The 10,355-nt window shown below is 50.3% G+C and overlaps 1 long non-coding RNA gene across 1 annotated transcript; it reads right to left on the bottom strand.

Annotated features, from left to right (window-relative positions):
- Nucleotides 1-39: 39 nt before the first annotated feature.
- Nucleotides 40-6,480, bottom strand: LOC107312950. The gene is made up of 3 exons (XR_001554702.2): nt 1,489-6,480; nt 885-1,065; nt 40-428 (listed from the first exon to the last, which is right to left on the bottom strand). It is a non-coding gene; the product is annotated as an uncharacterized LOC107312950 (long non-coding RNA).
- Between the last annotated feature and the right edge of the window lie 3,875 nt (nt 6,481-10,355).

The following is a 10,355-nucleotide window of genomic DNA, read 5'->3' on the forward strand; positions in this document are numbered from 1 at the left end:
CTGTCCGACGGCGACACCGCGCGGCGGCGGTGGGATGCGCCCGGAGGTCCGGAGCGGAGGGGTGCACCGTGCACCGCCGCTCGATGCTCCGCCGGCCGCGGTCTGTGTCCTGCGGGGCGGCCCCCGCACCCTCTGCGTTGGAAACTCGGTTTCGCTCCGTCCCGCCGTGAATGGGAGAGCGAGGCTCCGCCGTCGGGTTCGCTCTGCGAACGTGTGCGTCCCACGGCCGCATCCATTCTCCGCTCGGTTTAGAAAGCAAAGCCAGAAGGCGGGTTTTAGTGGGGATGCGGTGAGCCGCGGCTGCCCCGCGCCGTCGGACGGGCTTGCAAAGGAGGGGGCTGCTGGCCCGAACGGGGCAGTGTGCAGGAGGCGTTTGGATAAAACCTTCAGTGATGTGCTGAGACTTTGTGAGCTCGGAAAGACTTAACCTACGTGTGTGGCAGCAAATGAAAGACAATTGGACACATGAAAGGCTCCTTCTTCCCGAACTATTCTATTCTTCTCTAGCCCGTCCTATCCTATCCTATCCTATCCTATCCTATCCTATCCTATCCTATCCTATCCTATCCTATCCTATCCTATCCTATCCTATCCTATCCTATCCTNATCCTATCCTATCCTATCCTATCCTATCCTATCCTATCCTATCCTATCCTATCCTATCCTATCCTATCCTATCCTATCCTATCCTGTCCTGTCCTATCCTGTCCTGTCCTGTCCTATCCTATCCTGTCCTATCCTATCCTGTCCTGTCCTGTCCTGTCCCGTCCTGTCCCATCCCTTGCATGGACTTGCAGAATGCCACACAATTTTGCAAATATTTTCAGTCTATACTGAACATCTTTCTTTCTGCACAGCCTTTTGCGTCCATGCCCAGGACTCACCTGCAGTTCGGCGTAGCTCCCACACACACGTCCTTTCAGCAGCTCTTGACTTCCAAGTGGTCTGGTCTGTGCTGTTTTCACCACTTTAAGACGTTTTCAGATGTGGGCTGTGATTTCCAAGGACCTTGGCTGAAATGCAGGTGGCTCAGGTTTGCTGGCTGCTGAACCTAAGGAATTCTGGCTGAAATCAAAGGCAAAGCTGCACTTTCAGCAGATGTGTGTGATGCCATCTCCTCTCTGCCAGCTGGGAGGCTTTCAAGAGTCCCAGCAAACCCACACCAGACTGACCATCTCCTGCCAGCATCAAACCTGCTCATGCTGCTTCAGCCCCCCATCGAGGCGGCTGCAGAGCTGGGTGCCCCATGGGGTCCAGCCCTATGGTGCCAATGAGCACAGTTGCTGAATGACCTGATGCAGGGTGTCATAAACCCACTGCTCCCCACAGCTGCAGAGCAGGGCTGCTTGTTGGGCAATGTCCTGGGCAAGAGCAACCATGGAAGCATCGAAGATGCCCAAAGTCTTTGGCCTCACTTATGTTATATATAAATACATATGGACATACATACATATTTAGTAGTATGATGAAGTAAGAAATGTTTTTTACCTGGTAACTTTCTTCGGTGCAAAACTGAGGGCTTCACCAAGCAGTCATTTCTCCAGCACAGAGCCCTGGTGAGCAGCTCTGCTGGGCGCATCTGCACAGTTAGAACAGCCCATCTCCCTATGACACTCAGAAGAAATTATGATAGATGGAGTGAGCAACTGTTTTCATCGGCGGAGCAATTGAGATGGATCGCTCTCGGGCCGTTTCCTCCCACCTTCCTGCTAAATGGACTCTTCACAGTTTCAATTAAGATAAAGCTGGTGTGCCAGGAACCAGTGGCAAGGAAAGAAAGGAAGGTGGATGGATCAATAAGACCTTCCTAATTATGCTTTGTCAGAACCTCTGATGTAAATCATGCTGAAATAAAAATATTCAGAGTGTTAGGCTCGTTTGATTGTGCAAGAACTGCAAGTGTGATCACAGGAGAAGGTGACCAAATGAGGGTCAGCAACCAGAGCTCCGTGATTCCCAAAGCACACATGGCACACACACACATACACAGAGGAAGATGGAGCAGAACACACCTGGTGCACACAGGGCTGGAGCGCTGCCTTCCCCTCCTACCTTCTCCACTGTGTTCAGATCGGAAAGAGTTAACCAGGTGTATGGCAACAAATGAAAGCTTGCATAATTGAAAGATAGCTGAGGCATTAATCTTCCTCCTCGGTACCTTGAGTCCTCTTTAAAAAGATTATTTTGTCTTCAGAGACAGCTCTAATGCTACTTAATGAATCGCTTATAAATGAAGGATTCTTTCCCCTGTACAGGGATGGGCTGACTGCTACACTGATTTCTGTCAGCGTAAAAGAGACCATTGACTTTTGTCAAATACACAAAGATAACATCCTCCTCACATGTGAGCCCAAATGTAGTGCCTGGTCTAGTGGCTGCATGGGGCTGACTGCAGACAGGGCTTGCTCATGGAACTGAGACTTCCAGAGCAAAAAGAGGAAAATATTAAAAATAAAGAATTTAATAGAGAGAGCACTCAATATTGTTCCCATTGAGATTTCTGGCAGCTCCCTTCCACCGCTCACATTGCTGTCCCTTTTGAAAGCAGGGATGCTACTGCTTGCACAGTGCCAGCACTGGTGCCCACAGGGATGCTGCGGGGTGGCTCCTGCTTGTCCCATGACTATTAGCCCCCCTCCTCCCTCCTGGTTCTGCCAGTTCTTCCTTCTAGCCCTAAGCCCAGTATCCTGTCCTGTTCAGAGGGAGCTGGAGGTTGGACACACCAAGGTCTCACCTGGTTTTCCTCCAGCTGTGTTCAGAACAGGGACTTAAGCTTGTACCCTGGTTGTGCTTCAGCCCCAATAAAAGAGACAGTTACCAGCCCACAAGGAGACAGGACATGGAAATCCCGGGTACCCCTCACCTGCAGGCATTTCTTTTGCAGCCCCAGCACCCTCCCCAGCTCCACACAGCAGAGCCAGCCCAGCTACCTGTGCTTGCTTACCCAGCCTGGTGTACCATCACTCCTGTCAACATCCTCCCTCCTCTTCCATTGGTACAAAGCTGTCATGGTTCTTAATTGCACACTAAGCGGCACCACTGCACCCACAGCAAGGGGCTCTGCTACCTGCAGCTGCTTGCAAAGGCCTCTTTTCTTCATCCTCATTATGGGAAATAGCCTGCACGGATCCAGCCACTGACGGAGACACTTCCTCTTATGAAGTGTATTGCTTTCTGCTGTCAATTACGAGCAGAGTGCTCGACAGCCCACTGCAAATTGCTGGGTGAAAGCATAAATAGGAGTGCAGAGCCCTGATTGCATTCCTGGTGTCAGACTTGCTAAAACAGCTGATAGAAATGCAGAGGTCAGGAGAAAAAGAGTGCGTTATCAGAGCCCTGTGGGACTGCTGGCACAGACAGAGATGGCCGACCGCCTTTTCCATTTCTCCACTGGCCACGTTTTGGTCAGTAACCTCCTGGACCCCTGTGCTCCCAGTGCCCTCCCCATGGAAGCTCCATTAGGAAACCTCCCACACAACACCAGCTCTGCGCTGAGCCCAGCAGCATTTCCACAGGCTCCGCAGGTCAGTATTAATCCCACCAGCAGTGCTCCTGCCCACCACAGCCAGTCCTTATCCAGAGGAGCCCCCAGCCCCAACTCTGTTGGGGACTCATCTCCTGCTCCTTCTGGGCACCCCACACATCTCCCACGTGGGACAGCTGCCTGCTTTGGGATTCCTTTGGTGGAAAAGCTCACCTTGATCAGTAGCTGCACTTACCTTTATGGCAAGATGAAAGTCATACTTGAATTCCTGTGGCTTTACAGGGACCGAGCTGCCAGTGTCTGCCTCCTGTCGCTCTGCTCTGCCACAGGCACTCCAGCCCCAGCTTTATGCAGCCACACAGAAGCCCAAGCCAGGCTTCATATAACAGGTGTGAAATTTCATTTAACACATCTTTAGAAAAGGGAAAAAAGGGGGAAGAGGAGAAAAGAGAGGAACTTACATGTCTCAGGTTCACTCCACACCCCTGAAACTCTGCCTGGAAGAAGCAAATTTGGAGTTTCAAATCTGTCTGTAAAGCCTTACAGGTTTGGCACGCCAAAAGAAAACTGGTGTGCAGCACTGCCCCATGTCACGCTGCATGGAGGGGCAGCGCCTGGCACCTGGGCTGGATACAGATCCCATGTGAGGGCACAGCTCACAGGGAGCAGGGCAGAGGGCTGCAACCCAGACATCACCTCCACTGCAGGAGAAAATTGCCAGGGATATTTAGAGTTTGTATGTGTCTTACATTTGTGTGTGTGTATATGTATATATATATATATATATATATATATATATATATATATATATATATATGTAAAGACTGACAAGGCGTTTCTATATATGCAGTGTGAGCAGGGTGTTGCTATAGCGATCTTAATTTCACATTCCTTACATTAAGGAGAATACTGCAAGTTGTTTGGCATCGGGACTGTCTCTTTGTCATGGTGCGTGCAGCACTCAGCCCAGCAGGGCTCCGGTCTCTTCTGGAGCTATGGAAATAGAAATCACTGCAAACAATAACGCTGCCATCACTGTGCAGCAGCCTCAGATGCAGAGTCCTTTAAAGAAGGGAAGCAAAAAAAAAAAAAAAGAAAATGATGCAGACAGCAAAAGAGACGACACGTACAGCCAAGCCAGGCTGCAGCACTATGAGCTCAGCCCATGCTATGGTGGGAGACTTGGCTGGCAGCCCTGGCAACACTGTGGGCATCACTAGGCTGTGCTTAGTTCTGCCTCCCCTAAGAGAGCAAACCTCCTCACCCCTCCAGAATAGCAAAAGTGGACAGGACTCTGTTAAGCTGTAAAAAAGCAAAGCTCCAGGGCTCCTTGCTGGGGACCTCTGGCCACCAGCAGTCAGTGTAGGGCACAGCAACAGGTCCTGCAGCCATAGCAAGCAGATCAGCGTGAAATCATCATCTATCAGGGTTAAACATGATGCGTCTCCTCCCTGCCTTCCCCAGCAGGGCTGCATCAAGGTGCCTTGTGTTTCTTCCTCTGCAAAGGAAAACATGGGGCAGTCACTGACAGTGGAAGGTCAGCGCTGGGAGGGAGGCCAGCCTTGTGGCAGTGGGGGTAAGAGTTAGGGAACACAGATGCATTACTGTCATCCCCAGACTTAAACAAATGGAGGGTGTCACATGAAACTACACTGCTTTGACATTCAGAGGGGGAAATATTTACCTTGCGTGCAGAAATAGATGTTATGCTCTATGAGTCATATCAAAGCTTTTATGCTGAAAACTCCTCTGTGGATGAGAATAGTGATATTTCTCATCACAGTCCTGATCCAGCCGCTCTATTTGCAGAGCTGAAGGATCAGGTAGGGCCACGTTCTCCAGACGATCTGTTGATGGGATGAGCTCTTCCAGGAAGCTGGATGACACCTGCACCTCCCACTGCCCACACAGCCCCAGGGGAAGAGCTGGGTACCCCCAGCCCTGCATCCCACTGCCAGCACAGCTGGCCTACACATCTCATGCCAGCACCCATGTTAGGGATGTGAATATACACCCATTCATGAGCCCTCACTATGTGGGGCTGGAACCCAGCCCTGTGGCTGTACTGGATGAGCCATCCAGCTCTTCTGCCTGCAGGAAAGGCCGTGGCACTGCCAGAGCACAGCCGCTGGTGATTTCTTTGGGAAGAAGCTTCATTTCTCACTGATCGCATTAGAAGCGCAGGATGGATTACTGCATGGAGTAACCTTGATAGCTGAGAAATCCAGCGTATGCAAATATAAGACTTAAATGGCTCTTTCTACAAAAGATTAGCCAGCACATTGACATCTCTGTGATGTGGCACCAGGAAACAGACCGGTATGTAAGAGCAGAGCCTTTGTCACAAGCCACAGCACGCAATCTACTGACATCCACAAACACAGCTCATCCCCATAAGCACAATGCTCTGCACTCCTGCTCACCCTGCTACACATCTGTGTCCTCATGCCAGCAGATGCTCACTAAAATGATGCTACACAGTTGAAACCATAGTGTGGAGCTGCTGGTAGCACCCAGGAGCCCCTCTGTCAGCACTAACCTCAGCCCAGGGGCAGCCTGGCCTCTTTCCCCTCCTCCAGCCCCACAGAGCTCAGCATTAGAGGCATGAGTGAAGATAGGAGTGAAACAGTACAAAACTCACAGCTCCCCCAGCGCAATGCTGCCCACTGCCCGAGCTCTCATGGTGCCAGGCTGCAGCCAGCCCTCTGGGCACCCAGTGGGACACAGCACACACAGCCCATCCCCAGATGGGAGGCAGCCAGGAGCCATGGCCAGGCACCTGGCACGGGTGCAGCGGGTCCTGGGCTGCCCAGGATGTGCAGGGCTGCTCGGGATGCTGCGCAATTCAAGACAGTCGCCTGAAGATGGCAAGCCAACACTGCTGCTTATCATACATGCAAATAACCCTGCTGGAGGAGGAAGGGGCTCCTTACAAATATCAGGACTATATTCTCAGCCCATAGAACGCCAGAGCAGAATTTAAATTGCTCTGAGCCTTTCCCTCTCCTCCTCTTTGTTCAGCACTGCCCAGCTCGCAGAACTGCACGTGGCACACCTGGTACTGCACCACTCCTCCAGCCTGAATGCAAAGTCTGAGGAAAAAATTGCAACGCATCCATTGGCACCAGGGAGCCATAGAGCCAGCGTGTGCATGCAATAATTTATCCTAAGCCTTCTAGTGGCATTTTATGTCTTTTTGCTGTAGTGCTATTACAGCTTTGATTACTCCATTTTTATGTTTGTCAGCACAGCATATGGGTGAGATAATTTGTATTCAAAGTATTAAACTGGCAGTGTAAATTATTAAAGACCCAATTCATAAAAGCATTACACACTACATGCAGATCCCTTCCCTCAACTCTTCTCTCCTCTCTCCATTTCACAGACCTGACTTAACCAAGGGCTGCCAGCAGCCCTGGGCACAGGGGGACCCCGCAGAGCAGATGTGGGACAGGAATGCCGCCCCATGCGACTCGCTCCTCCCCATACGCCTGCTGTCCCCAGTGTCTCATTCCAACATCTCTGAAGATACAATGGAGAAGAACACGTTTCCCCATCTTCTCCATTTGCTACGGAGCACCCTGTGAAAGCTGCCACTCCTGCCAGGAAATGCAGCATTTCAGCTGTAGCCCCTGTAATGAGGGGTGGCTGATTCCGGCGGCTGCTCACCAGATCATACACAGCACCGTCATATTAAGCAGATGCCGTCTTCTGTTTTTCTCATTACTGAGATTTACTACCTTATAAGCTTATTATTGACGGAGGCTTTAGGCTCTCCTCAGGGCTGGGACGAGGGGAAGGCAGCATCCCAGCCACGAGAGCATCCCCAGCACAGCTCTTTGTGTGGCCCCAGTGTTTCACCGTGCCCTGCAGCTAGTGCAGAACGAGGTACCAAGTGAAGGTGCTGCGTTCTCACACCTGCACGCACCATGGCTCACTACAGAGTGCAGGCAGGATGAAAGCAGGGGCAAAGCAAAGTGCTGGAGGTGAAGGAGAAGAACAGAGAAGCAGCACACGCTGAGATGCAAGAACAGAGATGGCTTTTGGAAGAAAAAACAACAACAAAAAGAAGTAAACAAACAAGCGAAACAAAAACAGAATAGTCAAGCCACTCTTTGGCTATTTCTGCTCACAACACATTAATTCCTTTTCCAATATTTTGCTTTCAAAACGTTTTTCCTTTCATTCCCATTTCATCACCAAATAAAAGAAAGACAACCTCCAACATGCCCCACTCCCCTGGCCTGGGCAGAACCAGAAGTTGGGCTTGAAGGTGCTCATGGCTTGAAGGTGGTCATGGCTTTTTCATTAAAGGCAGGGGACTCTGATAGGGAGGGGTTGCTCTACATATAGCACAAGTAACTGGTTTCGGAGCAGCCCCTGACAATGGCTGTGCCCAGTGGCCAGCCGAGCCGCCCCCAGCACAGCAGGCTTCCAGATGTCCAGCCTCCCTCCCGCCCCAGACTCCTAATCCCCTACTTTGTCTGAGCTCTGGCTGATTTCTGATGCATTCAGCTTACCCAGCTGCTAACGAACATCTGAATATTTCCCCCTTCCCTCTCACATTTCACCTTGGAGGAGAAGCGCTTCACCATCCTCAGCTCTGCCTTTATCAAGGCAATTAGTCCAACACAAAAGCGGTGAATGGGACCAAGAGAAGATCACTGGCCTGTAAAATCCCCAATATTTCAAGACGGGCTGAGGCCAAATATGACTGCTGGAAAAAGAAAAAGGGTGAGTAACCGGAGCGCCGGCCTTCCTGCTCACAAAGCAAAAGAAACAGCTCAGCAGATCCATGAAGATACAAAGCAGCTAAAACAACGTAAAGGAAAGTTTACAAACACAGCAGCTGTAATTCCTTCCATAACATCAGAGGACCAAAGTTTGTGAGGAACAAAAGGAAATGATTAACAGGGGAAATATGCATGGTACAAAAAAGACTTTTTAAGTCCAAAAAAGGGATGTCCATATTTAGAAACGCTTGATTCTCATTGTCATGGCCTTGCTTTTCCTGAATGCATTTCTCCTCCATGAAAGAAAGAAGTCACAAAGGGAGTTTGTGGGCTGCTATGCCACATGTACACAGAACACTGCTTATGTTCCTCGAGGAACAAGGGAAAAATGCAAAGACTGCAGAGCAAGTAAATAAATAAGCAGAAACTTCTTGTCCTTATTTGGGAGATGACTCCTGCCGAATGCATTCAAAAGCAAGGTGACAAATGTGCTTTGGCCACTCCTTGCTTGCATCTCCCACCACCAACATCCTACTGGTGGCACAAGTGCCACCGCCACCCCCCAGCCAACGAGCAGCGTGAGCCTCAGATCCTCAGTGAGACATCCAAGCCGGTCTTGAACATCTCCAAAGGAGACTCCACAGCCTCCCTGGGCAACTTGTTCCAGTGCTCCATCACCTTCACCATGAAGTTCTTATGCAGAACTTTGTATACTTCAGTTTGTGGCCATTTCCACTTGTCCTGTCACCACACACCACTCAGAAAAGACTGGTCTCATCCCTTTGCCACCCGCTCTTAGATTTTTATAGACACTGATCAGACCCTCTCTGAGTCCTTTTCTCTCAAGGCTGAACAGACCCAGGTCACTCAGCCTTCCCCCATGAGAGAGATGCTCCAGGCCCTGTGTCATCTTTGTGGCCCTCTGCTGGTCTCTTTACAGGAGATCCCGGTCTTTTTTTGTACCAGGGAGCCCACAACTAAAACTAACAGGCTGCTTCAAAACACATGCATTAGGGCACCGACACAAGCAACAGGAAGCAATCCCATAGAACTGGGGCCAACCCCTGTGTTGGGGCTGCGCTGAAGCAGTTCCACCTCAGAGCCCGCCCAAGTCCCAGGGTGTGCATTCAGTTCACACAAAACATTTACCAGACTTCAACCGGATTTACAATTGTATGGGCTACAGAGCAGCAGGAGAGCACCGCCTCACAGCCCCAGCTCTCCCTGCCACACTGTGGGGCTGAGCAAGGGAAGGGGCAGGCTCTACCCTGCATCAGCACAGCCCAGTCCGTGCTACACCTTCCCCAGCCAGATTGGTTTGATCTATTTCATCGTTATCCTTCTCTACGCAGAGTGAAGCTAATAAGAGACGCATTTACTCTGCACAGCTTTGGCGTAAAGTTGAGCAAGGAGTTTCAGCTGCACAGCAGCCCAAAGCAGAACCGTCTGTTTGGAACACCACAAACATGTCAGAGCATTCTATCAAATAAACCGAGCCGTGTGAAATTAAGCAGTTCCCAATACTTCAGATGACAACATCTCTGAACACAAATCAGCGATGGTGGAGCGGGAGAAAAAAACCCTACACTATTTATATACATTCACACTGTGGTATTTATCAATGGCAGAGCACCAAGAGGATAGAAGCACCAGCACTGCATCTGCAATACCCAAATTCAAGTCCTCAGGGTCCTGTGCTAGCACTGTATTGACCAGCATCCCCCAGGCATGCCGTATTTCAGGAACTTGCCAGGCAGGAACAGGTAGTGCCTACAGTACAAGACCTTCATCGAGCCCTGCAACTTGATAGATTTCCAATATAACAAAGACAAAGAGGTGTCAGCTCCAGCTCTTATTTGCTAATACTATCAATAGGGACTCAGCTCACTAGCAGTTAATTCAAAGCCAAGCTCGATTTGCACAGCAGCGATCTACACTAATTCCCATATGTGGCTAAAGGGAGATTTTGCCAACTAGACAATAGGAACCAGCATTAGAGCTCCTGAAACGATGCCATCGCTTTTCTCTTCTGCTCCACCACTTCCCATCACATTTCCACGTGCTGGCATCTCGTCTTCTCCCTCGTGACACAAGAGGCACAGGAAAGGCAGGCGATACAAGGGTACCTGTTTCTTTTC

Source organism: Coturnix japonica, chromosome 4 (genome assembly GCF_001577835.2).
Source record: "Coturnix japonica isolate 7356 chromosome 4, Coturnix japonica 2.1, whole genome shotgun sequence".
Classification (NCBI taxonomy): Eukaryota; Metazoa; Chordata; class Aves; order Galliformes; family Phasianidae; genus Coturnix; species Coturnix japonica.